At 18.7% G+C, this 14341-nt stretch overlaps 3 long non-coding RNA genes across 3 annotated transcripts; all 3 read left to right on the forward strand.

Moving 5' to 3' along the window:
• Positions 1-6060: 6060 nt before the first annotated feature.
• On the forward strand, positions 6061-6804 carry LOC105362536 (uncharacterized). Its single transcript, XR_912893.1, has 4 exons — positions 6061-6095; positions 6296-6322; positions 6431-6466; positions 6765-6804. It is a non-coding gene; the product is annotated as an uncharacterized LOC105362536 (long non-coding RNA).
• A 1601-nt stretch (positions 6805-8405) lies between these two features.
• On the forward strand, positions 8406-10532 carry LOC105362535 (uncharacterized). Its single transcript, XR_912892.1, has 5 exons — positions 8406-8445; positions 9419-9448; positions 9772-9798; positions 10236-10268; positions 10500-10532. It is a non-coding gene; the product is annotated as an uncharacterized LOC105362535 (long non-coding RNA).
• A 2570-nt stretch (positions 10533-13102) lies between these two features.
• LOC105362534 (uncharacterized) lies at positions 13103-14078 on the forward strand. The gene is made up of 4 exons (XR_912891.1): positions 13103-13137; positions 13425-13457; positions 13614-13640; positions 14038-14078. It is a non-coding gene; the product is annotated as an uncharacterized LOC105362534 (long non-coding RNA).
• The last annotated feature ends 263 nt before the right edge of the window (positions 14079-14341 follow it).

The raw sequence follows: 14341 nt of genomic DNA on the forward strand, positions 1-14341 counted from the left end.
CTCGATATAAAAATTGAAAATCTCTCTTTAGAAAAGGAATGAAACGAATTTAATCGTTAACTTGACTCAATTGTATGCACATAATTGTATATGTATAACTATATTTCAAATTCTGTATATCAATTTTGTTAAGATCATCTATCAAATTGAGTATAATAAAATATTTAGTACAAATAAATAAATGTATTCGAACGGTTGGAAGAGAATGTAAGTGTAAATAAACAGATCTGTGTTTAATAAAACAAAATTTCAAGATAAAAACTAATGGTGTATATCATTTTACATTAATGTGAATGAAATAAATATAGTAGATACTGTGCAGTTAAATTTCATTATAATTAATTAATTATTATTTACATTATTTAATTTTTTACAATAATTATGGATCGAATTTTTGTTGAATCTATATATTTCGTAGATTTCTTAAATTTCTTTACTTTCTTAAATAAATATTAATTTGAATAACTGTTTGATCAATACCATAACATAATTATTTGTATTAAATATTACTAAATTACGATTAATAATGTATTAATTTTACTAATAATAATTTTTTTAAAGTCAATTTCACTTATCAGTTTCAAGCATGTACCATTGTTTTTTATTATTTTTTTTTTATAATTGTACAACATAAATTATATATTTAATAAAAGCTTTATTTTCATTTAAATGTTAAAAAAATTTTATTTTACGATTTGTCAATCTTATTCATATTTCAAGTTAAGCACAGATTTTAATGTATTCAAATATCTTCTTTTTTTTTTATTCCAAACGTTCTTTAAGAAATAATTATAATTGAAAAATAAAATTTAATTAGATTGCAAATATTTTAATGCATAAATTGAGATATTAAGATTGTAAATAGGTGGTTAAGAGAAGTATTTTCAAATTTATAAATTCTACATAATTAAAGACTATAAATTTATTTACGTAAAATTGGTTCTATTTGAGACACTACATATTTTAAACAAAAATAAAGTCATAAAAATATTTTAATTTTTCTTTTCACAAACTTACGATGATATCTTAGAAAGCGTGACAGTAAAAATAATTTAATGTAGTAATGATTTTTAATGCACGTTCGTAATGATTTAAATACAGTGCGATAAAATAATTTTGATGTCGTTAATATTATTCCATCGACGACAAACAAAGGTATCAACATGGTTAATAAAGTGTTGATCCTTATCCTTATCGGAAATATTATAGGGCTGGTAAGTTTATAAATTTAATAATTTTGTTAAATTAATAAAGGGCTACGGGATGAATTTATTCATAAATCCATAATTTTTACAAATATGATACAGAACTATTTAAGTAAAAATATTTCAATAGATTATATAATATACTTGAAAATTATTTTCAAAAATTAAAAAGATTTTCTATATTCCGGGTTTAAATATGTAAAATATAATGACCTAAATATTGCATGTTTAATGAAATATTCAATTATATTTACGAGAATATTAGAATATTTCATCCGTTGAATAGATATTTGACAAATTGATTTTGCAAATGCAATAATGATACAATTTATTTGTATTGTAGCATCTGTTGTGTACCATCGTTTTAAAGAAATTTTTTTATCAAATTATAACAAAAATAAAAATTTATCATAAAATAATGGTTTGTCGCATTAATTCCACAATTATTATATTATTATAAAGATAACAAGATTTTTGGTAAGAATTTTACATTTGGTACATATTATAAAAAATATTATCTGATATATAAATTTTTTTACAATAATAAAATAATCAACTTGAAATTCTAATAGCGTAAAAGCAATAAATGAATTGTTTTATTTGCAATAATTTAATAGTTTTAGAGAAAAGTACTGAATATTCAAAAGTTTATTGTTATTTTTGGTAATATCATTTGAAACAGCAGTACAATAATTTAGTTGCAATAATTTTTTATAAATCAATAATAATTACATTCATACTTTTTAATTTATATATTTAATTTCTTTAAATGTTTTGTATTTTTGTTTTGCAAAAGTAATATTTTAATGATAGAATCTACCAAATCATTGCAAGAAAATGCATCTAAAATATCTTTTCTTTTATGAAATTAATATTTCGTCGGCTGATATAATAGATAATTAAATATTTATTGTTTTTTTATTTAATTAGTTTGGTAATTCTCATTTTTACAACATTAATTTTTATGTATCAAACACGCTCATATTATTGAAATATTAAAAGCGTATTAAAGAGTTAATTTCATTACATGCACTTTCACTGTTTAACTATTCGTTTGCTCTACTTCCTTCACAAAATGTTTATAACCTATTGTATAATTAACCTTTATAGATTATATTATAAATTATAATTTATAAATATAACTATAATCTATGAATTGACCTTTATAGGTTATGGTAAAAAAAAAAAAAAAAAAAAAAAATTACGTTTATGTTCGTTTTAATTTATAATTAGAAATAATTGTAGCTTATGCTGAAGTTTAAATTTGAAAAATTATAACTATTTATTCTATTTTAATGACTGAAGTAATTAAAACTATCATTGAAATTTTATAAATATCTTTTAAAAAGTTGTTAAATTTTCATTTAAAAACGATAGTATAAGTTTTTTTATAACTTACAATATATTCATTTATCAGTATGTCAAAATTAAAGAAAATTGACCATTAATATTAATATATATATATATATATATATATATATATATATATAAATATATAAAAAATTGAGTACTAATTTATTGTAATTACCAAATATAATTTGATGTACAAACGTTAAGTCATAATCATTTCATGATTATCTATCGCACTTAAATTTGCTAATTTATTTTATTTAACTTTAGTAACATAACTTTATAGTTCTAAAAATTAGACGATATATTTATTAATTATTGTTCGAAATTTAAACAATTGTTAATTTTCAAATAATACTACAAACTAGCGATTGACTTTTATCAATGACTATGCAGATTAATATTTTGCAAAAGAATTTGTAATATTAATAAAATGATAATAAAATATTTAGTACAAAAAATATAAATTTCATATAAATGCTGTAAATATTTTCCATATAATAGTATAAAATTTCTCAGATGAAAATTGAAAGGTTTTGAATAAAATATTATATTCATTACTTTTGGGATAATCCTAAGATTTAATATTATTTTTATGAAATTTTTTTAAATTTTTTTCTTTAATATACATGTTGATTGTCTTATATTATTAAAAATATACTTAAAGTGATTAAGAGTTGATCATTATTTGATATCAGTATTTTATATTTTCGAATTATTATATATTGAGAACAATTGTTTTTTTTGTTACACAAATGTTACAAGAGTTAATGATTTAGGCATGTTAAATATGTACTTTATTTGGTCAGAATTTATAAATATGATAGATTATAATTATATTTTTTAATTGTGCATGAATTTGTTTCAGAGTAAATCGATTGGTTAAAAATTACAATTATAATTATTAAAGAAACAAATATATTTGGGTAGTTAAACACATGCACGCGTGCGCGCAGAATTTCATGAACAAGTTGGATTTGTCTACGTTTGTCCAATTTTCAAATCATAGCTTTAAAATCTAATTTTATAATTATCAAATATATTTATCAGTGAGCTTTATGAGTATCGAGAAATATTTGAATATATTGCTTTTTTCTAAAACTGTAATTATATAGATGGATATATGATGATGATTTCAAGAAATTTAATTTAAGATAGTCAGAATTGAAGTAAAAATATAACGTAATTTAGATACTCAACAGGTATGACATTATTGTAATTTTATTGTTCTCTAATTAAGTAGTGTGTATTCAATAATATTTAAAACATTGTACAATACGTCATATGTAATAAAATTTTTTGTCTATTTATGTAAAACTATTAATTTATAAAACATTTAAATGAATCCATTGAAATGAATACTATTAATATACAATGAATAATAACATGATTTTATATTTATAATTAAAAATATAAAAAATTAAATTTTCCATATACAAAGTCTAATAAATTAATACTTAAGTCAAGGTATTAGTAATAAGAATGTTTTATCTGTTTACAGTCACAATTGCTTTCATTCATTACGATTTTTATTAGAAAATGAAGAAGATTTTTTTAATATCTATGATCTTCTTAGACAAATCGGCTGTTAATTACTTATGAATAACATGTTAATTACTATTATTACTAAAAATTCTTAATCATGATATATCATCCATCAAATTTCATTGATATAATATATATGTTTATATATATATATATATATTATATTATATTATATGTAATATAATATATATATAATATATATATTATATATATATATAATATTATATAATATTATTATATAATATAAATAAATATAAAATATAATATAAAATATAATATATAATATTATATAATATATATATTATATAAAATACATGTAATATATATAATATATATATTATATGTATATATATATATATATATATATATATATATATATATGTATACTTAGTATATATTATTAATAAATATTTGCGAAATATCCTAGATATTATAAATATTAAAAAAGTGTAATTAGTTTTCCCTTTATATTTTTGTCCAATTACATTTGACTAAATTTAAAAAATTTTTTTTTAAATTATAAAAACAAAACATTTAACTAAGAAATATTATTCTTTTTGTGGTTTAGAAAAAATTAAAAAATTTATCTCTACAAACAATATTATACTGTAATATGCATATAATTCATTAAATTTGGAATTCTCTATAAACATGCATATTTTAGAGATTATTTTAGATTATTTATAATGCATACTTCTCAAAAAATAATATTTACTGATATATACTTGAAGATAATGTAGCATAATTGAATATATAAATGAATAAACGGAGCAATTCACGGTTTCATATGTAAATACATCGAGCTGATTTCTGCTTAATCCTAAAATATTATTAAATAAATAAAAACTAAAGGAGATATTGTAGTATATAGTATTCATTTTGCAAATATATCATTAAGATAATAATAATAGAAATAGTAATGTCTCATAACGCTATTTATTATTTATTTGTCAGAGTTACTCAAATCACGATAACAGTAATGTAGGGGTAATAATAATAAAAAACAAATAACTTTAATTAATTATTAATAAAAAATGTATTAACTATGTTTTAATCAAAATCAAAAGTCTTAGAAAACTCTTTTATTAAAAAATTCATAAAATCCTTATGATAAAATAAATTGTATTTTTTCTGTATCTAAGTAACTTAATAATAACTAAATGTCATTATTTTAAACTATTTGATTATATTAAAATTATCTTTCATTATTTATAATATCAATTAAATTAATTTATAATTAATGAATACATTATATTCTTTTGAAAATAATTTTCGACAATTTAAATTATTTAAAAATTGAATTATTTTTATAATATACGGAATATTATGTAAATAACTATTGAACTAATTGAAAATTTAAATTCATTAATCTAATGTTTTAAAATACAAAAAATATATATAGAAAGCTTATGATTATTGTTAATTTTTATGTCTAATTTACTGCATAGAGTATATGTATATAACGAAATCTGATTTTACAAATTAAAAAACGAAATTTTCTTTGACAAAAAACGTCGATGAAAATCATTAATTAATGCAAGAGAAAGCTTACCTATAAATTTATGAAATGATTTTAATTGTTTGTACATAAAAAATGATATTTAATTAATATTTTTTAATCCGTTAATGATTGTGTAAATATTTTTTAAGAATGCAGAGTTTTTATAATGTTATAATAAATCTACTATGAAATGGTGTATTAATGATAATTAAGTGAAATTAAGCGATGACAATATATTTTCAAATTTCGATTAAGTTTATAATAATTTTCATGATTTTAACATATTATATGAATAATTTTTATGAAGAGATAGTATTAACAGAGTTAATTCAATATTGAAATGCAAATGAAAATATTAATTTTTCTTATATTAGTTTTAATATAGAAGTTTTATAATAGTTTTATTACTTGATAATTAAGAATTAATATAAAATTAACAATATTCATTTCAGAAAGACGTATCCAATGGCGTTCAAGGTTTTGTTTTTAATTCGGTAATAATTATGAATTATAATATAATGATTTTTTAATAAAAACTTCAAGACTATTATTTAATAAATATTTTAAATTGATATAATTTTGTGAGATCTATTAAAGTCTTTATATTTGCTTAATAATGTAGAATATATAATTGATCTTTTATTCTTATAAACATTTGCAATTATAAATTTAACATTTTAAATTTTTATTTCAGGTCAAAAGTGGTGCTGAAAATTCGCAAGTAAAAATTATAAATTATATTTATATTGATTATTTTAGTAAAAATTATTTTATTTAATTAAACTTTAAGTGATAAATTAATACATTCGGATTTTACTTTATTTTTTAGAATTATTTAGATAGTGATCCTGACAATAACTCAGAGGTAATAATATTTTATTATCGTTAAGTTTAATTAATTATCCTGGATATACCTCCAATCGAATATATTTTTACCATAATTGACTATAGTAACTACATTAAGATTAAATAATTGTTGAATATTATCTTGAGGGATAGTATAAACATTAATGATATTAATAATAGAAACTACATAATTTATATTTCTTATACTTTTTTTTTGAAAAGAGAAAGAATTTTATTTTCATATTTAAAAGAAATGAAAATTAGAGCATTTGTCTTAAATATCTTTAATGTTTTTTTGTTTATTATTTTTTTTATAGGAAGCCTTGAGCCCAAGCAATGAAGAACCCGAAGTAGTGGTAATAATTTTTTATTTTATATAATAATAATTTTTTAATGTAATAATAAGGAATTTTAATAGAGATTTTTATTATAATCGTTGTAATGGTTGGTTTGTTTGCAATGTAAATAGTATAAAATACTATGAAAACGAGAATAGAGATGTAATATTGCATAATTAAGTATTTTGAAGTAGTTACAAATTATTCATAATTCCAAATTCTTAAATTAGAATGCGAGAATTCGAAAGATAATATTGAATTGTCTATATAATACAAAACTATGAAGATTAAAGTATTTTATAATCAAAATATCTTTAATATTTTAATTGTTTATTATTTCTAATAATTTTTATCATGTTATTATATAATGATAAATAAATTTAATGGAGATCTTTGATATAATTAATTTAATGGTTGTACTTCGGTATGAATATTATAAAATACTATGAAAATTAAAATGTATAAATTTGTAATATTATATAATTAATTATTATAAAATAGATGTACATTATTCATAATTAGAAATGTTAAAACCATCAAACGAAAATTATAAAGATAATTTTGAACTGTCTATAGAATGAAAAAAGATTATGATTAAAGTTTTTATATTTCTAAAATCTAAATATTTTATACGTTTTCTTTTAATTATTTATTACAGGAAGTTGAACCTCCAAATAATGAAGGGCCGTCTTCATTGGTAATAATTTGAGATAATTATCAATATTTAATAATAATTCGATTAATCGGATCACTGGTCTATAGAATTATTTTTGTAAAATAGTAAAAATTAATAATTATAAATAAATTAATTGCAACATAAAAGATATTATAATTATGTCAGAAAAAAAAAGATACTTTACGTTTAAAAACTATTTGTAGTAGACATAATTTATTAGAATTCATTTTTTAATTTTTCTATACAAGTAATAACACTTAACAGTAATTAACAAATCCAGTTAAAAGCAATTCTTCTCTTTGGATCATAGAAGCTAATGATTGAATCGATTTTACAAATATTATTATTGTAAAAAATATTATGCCATTGTGGATCTTAATAATAATGTAATGGGAATGAACTTTACCTTCAATCTTAATATTTAACCCTATCTTATCTTATCAATCTATATTAATAATAATTTAAATTGAAACTAAAAAATTTTAAAAGCACGTTTAAATTAAAATTATTTAAATAAACATAATTACAATTGTGTATGATATCAATTAAATAGCTAATGAATAGATTATGATTAAATTATTCAGTTTTATTGTTAAAATAATATTCAATGTTTCTTGTGATTGTTTCAGATACAGGTATTCAATAAAAAAAAGATTACATCTGGGTAACAGTATCTGATTTATATTAAAAATTTCATTACAAAGTTTATTCAAATGTATATATATATATATATATATATATATATGCATTGATTCTTCGATTCTTAATATTTAGTTTTCATCATACATATGTTCGCAACATTTTCATATGATTTCAAATTTTAATATAAGCTTATAGTTTATTTGAAATTTAATAGAGTGATAAAGAAAGATGTTCAAAATAATGGGTAGAGGAATAATTTAATAAAATAATTAAACCTTGTAAATAATATTATTATTGTTTCAGGAAGAATTAATCCCTGCCCAAACAGATAATTCTGGATCGGTAACGATATTAAATAATAATTAAAGCTTAGCATATATTAATTATATTTTCTAATACATTATATAAATGATATTTTAGACTATTTATTGAAATTAAAATATACATATAAAAATATGCAAATGGCTTAAAAAAGGACATTTTGATTCTAAGCAATTGATTTAATGATTTTTATGGCGTGTGAATCATAATTAATGAAAATATTTATCAGAATATTATTGAACATAATTATATTAATATTATGAAAATAATTTTGGAGTGTATTATAAAGCATAATTAAATAATATCAGTAATTATAGTAATTAGTAAAAACATGAAAACAAAATTAATATAAGAAATTATTATACACATAAATAACGTGAAGAATAATTTAATATATTCATTTGTTTATTTGTTTATATAGATATATATTTATAATATTATTTATAATTATTTTTATTATCTTTAATTTACTTCTTAAGATTCACTTATATTTAATTTATATTAAATATTATCATATATGTCTAATTGACAATAAAATATATTTATTTTATCTACTTCAGTAAAACTTAATCGACGTATAAATGCAATAATTATTTTATTAATAATAACAATGATAATAAAAATGGTAATAATAATATTATCATTAATAACAAATTATTTATTTGAAATGGAATACAAAACAAAAATTATTTTAAAAATATTAAAAACATTATAATATTATAATATAAATAGGAAATTATTTTTATAAATATAAACTTGTCTTAATATACTTGTTTTTCAAAGTATATAAATCTATTTGTTTTCTATATTAAGCTTTAATTTAATGATAGAATTTTTAATTTTAAAATTGTGCAAATGTTTATAATATTAATTATAGAGTCACAAAATAATTAAAAGTTATGTAAATTATATAATAGAAAGATGATTGAGGAGTAAAGCGATTAATTTTTTCATTTTTTTTTTTTTAATAACCAATGATATTTATTTATTTTAGGATGAAACAAATGTACAAGATGAAGAGGAGGTAATATTATCAATTATTACATTGAGATTTGATTGAAATAATATTTTACTAAATTTTACTAAAAGTAATTTGATACCATTTAGTTAATACCTTAGAAAAAAATTCAAGCAAATGTAATGAAAATATTAAGGCTTGATATATTAATATTATATTGATCTAATTTTTAAAATTTACTTAATTGTGATAATTGCAAATATAGTTTTATTTTAATTAATTACTTTTCAAAATATTCATTTAAACTAGAATTTTATAACAAATATTACTCTTATAATAATCATTTAATAGATATATAGTTTATATATTGATATTTTTTATTGTTTCAGAAAGAGCCTAAAATAATCAGAAAATTGGTAATATAGGTTATTTAGTATAATAGTTTTACCTTATGGTTGCTAAAATAAAAAAAATTTATTATTTATTACCGAGTCTCAAAATTATCTTTCTTTATTAGAGATTATATTAATATTTTAACAATACTTCTAACAGTAAATTTTTAATATTTCTCTTTTTAGAACGAATTTTATAAAAAGTTCTGAAATTCCGTAGTATTTTTTATAGTAATTCTTTTCACAATGAATTAAGCGCTAATATTTAAATTTATTCTATTCAAAATTTCATATGGATACATTTCAACACGTATGCCTTAACATAAGATGATTTAAGATTGCTTAAATTAATATACTTCTTTCGAAGTAAAGTTTTTTAAATTCTTTTGAATAAGACTTTAGAATGATAATGAAAATGAATAGTAAATTATAATTACTGATTTATATAATTAATTTTTTAGATAAAATCATCCAAGGACAAGTATACGGTGAAGGTAATTTTAAACATTTTTCTAATTTCTTTTTTTTTTTCATAAAATGATTTGTTCTACCATTTAATTTATTATATTTTATGACTTCTGCTTAATATATTAAAATAAAAGAAAAAGCTCTTTTGTGAACTATTTTTTATCAAAAACATTTTACTATTTTCGAACTACATACGTATGTAGTTTTTGGGCCAAATAGATACACTAACTAATATATATTATTTATGTGCATTATAGAAAGAAAAGGACGGCCTGACACAGCATTTAGAGGTAATTATTTTTTTTCTTTTACATTTTTAGTAGTTGTATTTGCATAATTTTTTATTATATCTCACGTCATAATAATTTTTAATTAAAATTCTATTCTAATTCATATTGTAGTAAATATACATAATATAATATTAGTTTTCTAGAATTATAAAATTTTATGTATATCTATCGCAAAAGAAAAATAAATTAAAAAATTAATTTAATAAATTATATTAATAAATTGAAATTTATTCAATATTATATAAGAAAACAATATTTTATTATAATAATAGATAATAAATCGGATATACTACTATTGCAATGTTAAACGTAAATTTTTTTTTATTTGTTTCGTATTTGCTTATGTAGTTATGAGTATAAGGGATTAAATATAATTCTTTATACTTTCACAATTATATTTTATAATGCATTCGTTTATGCAATTTTGATTATACTTTTATGTACACAATTAATATAAAAATTATATAATAGTTGTATTTTTTATTATTTTTTTTCTTTCAGAAATCAAACTCGAAACGAAAGGTTCAAAAATTGGTAAAGTATTGAATTTTGAAAAACCAATTTTTTAAAATTAATTATTTTTTTCTAATGGATTTATATCTTATATAGTATAAAGGTTTAAAATATATTAACATTCACGGTATAAAAAAACTTATCTCAAAATCGGTTATTAGAGTTTTTTGTAATGTTCAAAGTATTTTCATGTAATATTGATTATATAAGTAATATGTAAAATATTTATGTAAAATACTTTTACAAAAAATCATAATTTGCAAAATAGACAATTTTATCTTTGGTTTTTAAAAATCTATAATAAATGTAATAAGCTAATAGAGGAAAACGATAATATAATAAATTCTATAATTCTGTTTCAAAAATATTAGTAGATTATCTGTATTCTATCTTTGCATTTATTAATATTTCAGGCAAATAAAAAATCTGGCAAAGCATCCTTTAGTGAGGTAATAACTTATTATTTTATTGGAATTTTTTTTGTTATACTACAACCATATGAAGTTATATATATTAAATCATTGATTAGGAATCAAATTTGCTAAGTAAAATATTAAATTTGTAAAATAATTAAGAAAATTAATTAGTCTAAATTGTGATTTTTTTAAATATATAATCCTTCTTTAACGGATACTATATATATATATATATATATATATAGCGTAGTATTAAAAATATATAACTGTCCATTTGTTTAAATTGTTGTATAATTTGAATGTCTATTCGCGTGAATTTTTTTTTAAGCTGAATGTAGCTAATCGTCCAGCTTTGCTTGTGTTACTTACTGAGCTTATAGTATTTGTCTGGTATAGAAAAGTAAAATTGAACTCAAAATGGTCTACTACTGTGGTATAAATGTAATTTATTGTAAACTTTTTTCTAGTCCATATAATAATTTGATATCGATGTGTTCAAATATGTTCTTTGTATTTGGATCCACGGACTTGTCATTTCCAAGGAGTAATAACGAGTCTTCAACTATTAAATATTTTCCATCCGTTATACGATTCGGTAATTGTAAGTTATAAGAAAGTAAAATAGTTTTCAAAATTTCTACGGCATATCGAAATGAGGGAAGAGCTTCATCGTAAAAAGTGTGTAAAAAATTATTTTTCGCAAGTCGCTTTGCTGAAAGTAAAATCTATCTTATTTACTTCATTGAAGTAATATGAAAATTGATTGATCCACTAGCAATGAAGACCCCTTAATTGCTATTTTGTAATGAAGATGTAAGAATCACTTTGGAGGTAAAATATAATATTCCATTGAGTTAATGTTCAAAGATTGTACTCGTCCTTAAGATAATTTGAGATTTCTTGAAATTATATTTGAATGTGGTGGTAAGCCAACTAGATGGTAACATTTGACAGATAACAGGATACTATTTTAATGAAAAATAGAATTTTTAGTCCATTTTTGGTTTTTAGCATACTTGATTTTTAAACCAACAAAAATGATTTGTTCTGGTATAGGAATTACGGAATTGAATACAAATGGTCGATTCATTTTTGTACGGATAGTTCTGCATTCGAATTTAATTCAGTTCATTGAGTTAATGGATGCGCGAAATTACATTATAAAATGTTCAGAATCGAACTTATTTTTTTTAATGTTATATAGTACAAGTTTTGAAGTATTTTCTATGAGTTGTAAAGCACGATAATAATTTATCGATTGCTTGTAGGTAAATTCCTAAGGTACGGGATGCCAGCTATTAAGCAAGTTTGACAACCGATGTTTTCGCACATGTTGTTTAACATTATTATTTAACATCATAAAAAGTCAATAATGAATTGACTATTATTTTTTTAATATATTACTTTAATACCACAAATACTATAATCTTTATACTTAATTTGTTTAATTTGTTATAAAGTATATCATAATATATTAATAAATATTTATATATATATATATATATATATATATATATATGTGTGTGTGTGTGTGTATTTAAAATAAGAGTATAGTTAAATTAAATATTATATGCATGTTATATAAATAAATGTATCAATTTTAATTTCTAATTATATTTAAAAACGTATAATTTCTGTTACAGAAAAATGTAAATAGTATCAAAACTAAATTGAAGGTAATAATAATTATTTTTTTAACAAATATATTTTAAATAATGTTATAACCGAAAGCTTTTATTTTACAATATTTTTAATTTATTTAATCTTACTTTATATAATTTAATATGAAATGTACAAAAAAAAATCTTTCTTAATCGATTTTAATCTAGTAATTATAATTTATAAAAATAATAATAATAATTTGTAATCATTTAATTATTAAAAAAATTATTAGTATATTTTAATATTTTTTGCAATAACTTTATAATCAATACTATTCGTTTACTATTCGTTATTGTTACAGGATGAAGAAGGACCAAGGTTATTTAACGTAAAGGTATGAATATTTATTGCAGTAATTATACATTTATATTGTAATTCTTGAAGAAATATATTATTAATAATATTGATTTATTCTTAATGTTAATCATTAACAAATAGTGAATGTAAATATTTTATTTATTAATCCTAATATATGTTATTATTCCTGCAGAAGAAAGTATCCATTACAGAAAGGAAGGTAAAGTATTTTATTATGTCAGTTTTATTACATTATTTTTTTGAATATGAATTAATATTACAGTAATTTAATAACATCTTCTAGATTAATTTAAAAGATTTATTAATTATGAATGAAAATATTAAAATACTAAGAAATATTGTGAATTAAATTTTTTATTGATATAATTGAACTTTAAACAAATGATATATTTTGACAAATGATGAAACACCTATTAAAAATTTAATATAATTATATTTTCCATAACTTTGTCAATATCCATAATTATATTATTTTAATTCTTTTTTTTTTTTTTTTTAATAAAAATTTGTTGCTCTATTGATATTTTTGTATAAAGTAAATTAAATTATAATAATAAATAGCATATTTAATATAATATTTGATTAACCTATTTCAGAAACATTCAATTGATAATGACAACGTTGATTCAGAGGTGATAATAATTATATATAAATATATATAATATAAATTAGTAGTGCTCAAGTCATTGTTAATTATTAGCTATTTTATTCGAATGGTTTTACTTAGCTATAAAGAAAGCTTTAATTTAACTTTCTATATATTGAAATTTATAACATTAATTATAGAAATTGAACAAATACTAATTTTATTTAGTTATTTTAATTAGTTAAAGTTAATTGATTATTAAATTAAGACATTTATACATGTTGTACTATATTTTTTAAAATTTATCATTTATT

The sequence above is a fragment of the Ceratosolen solmsi genome, unplaced genomic scaffold (assembly GCF_000503995.2).
Source record: "Ceratosolen solmsi marchali unplaced genomic scaffold, CerSol_1.0 scaffold41, whole genome shotgun sequence".
Lineage (NCBI taxonomy): Eukaryota > Metazoa > Arthropoda > Insecta > Hymenoptera > Agaonidae > Ceratosolen > Ceratosolen solmsi.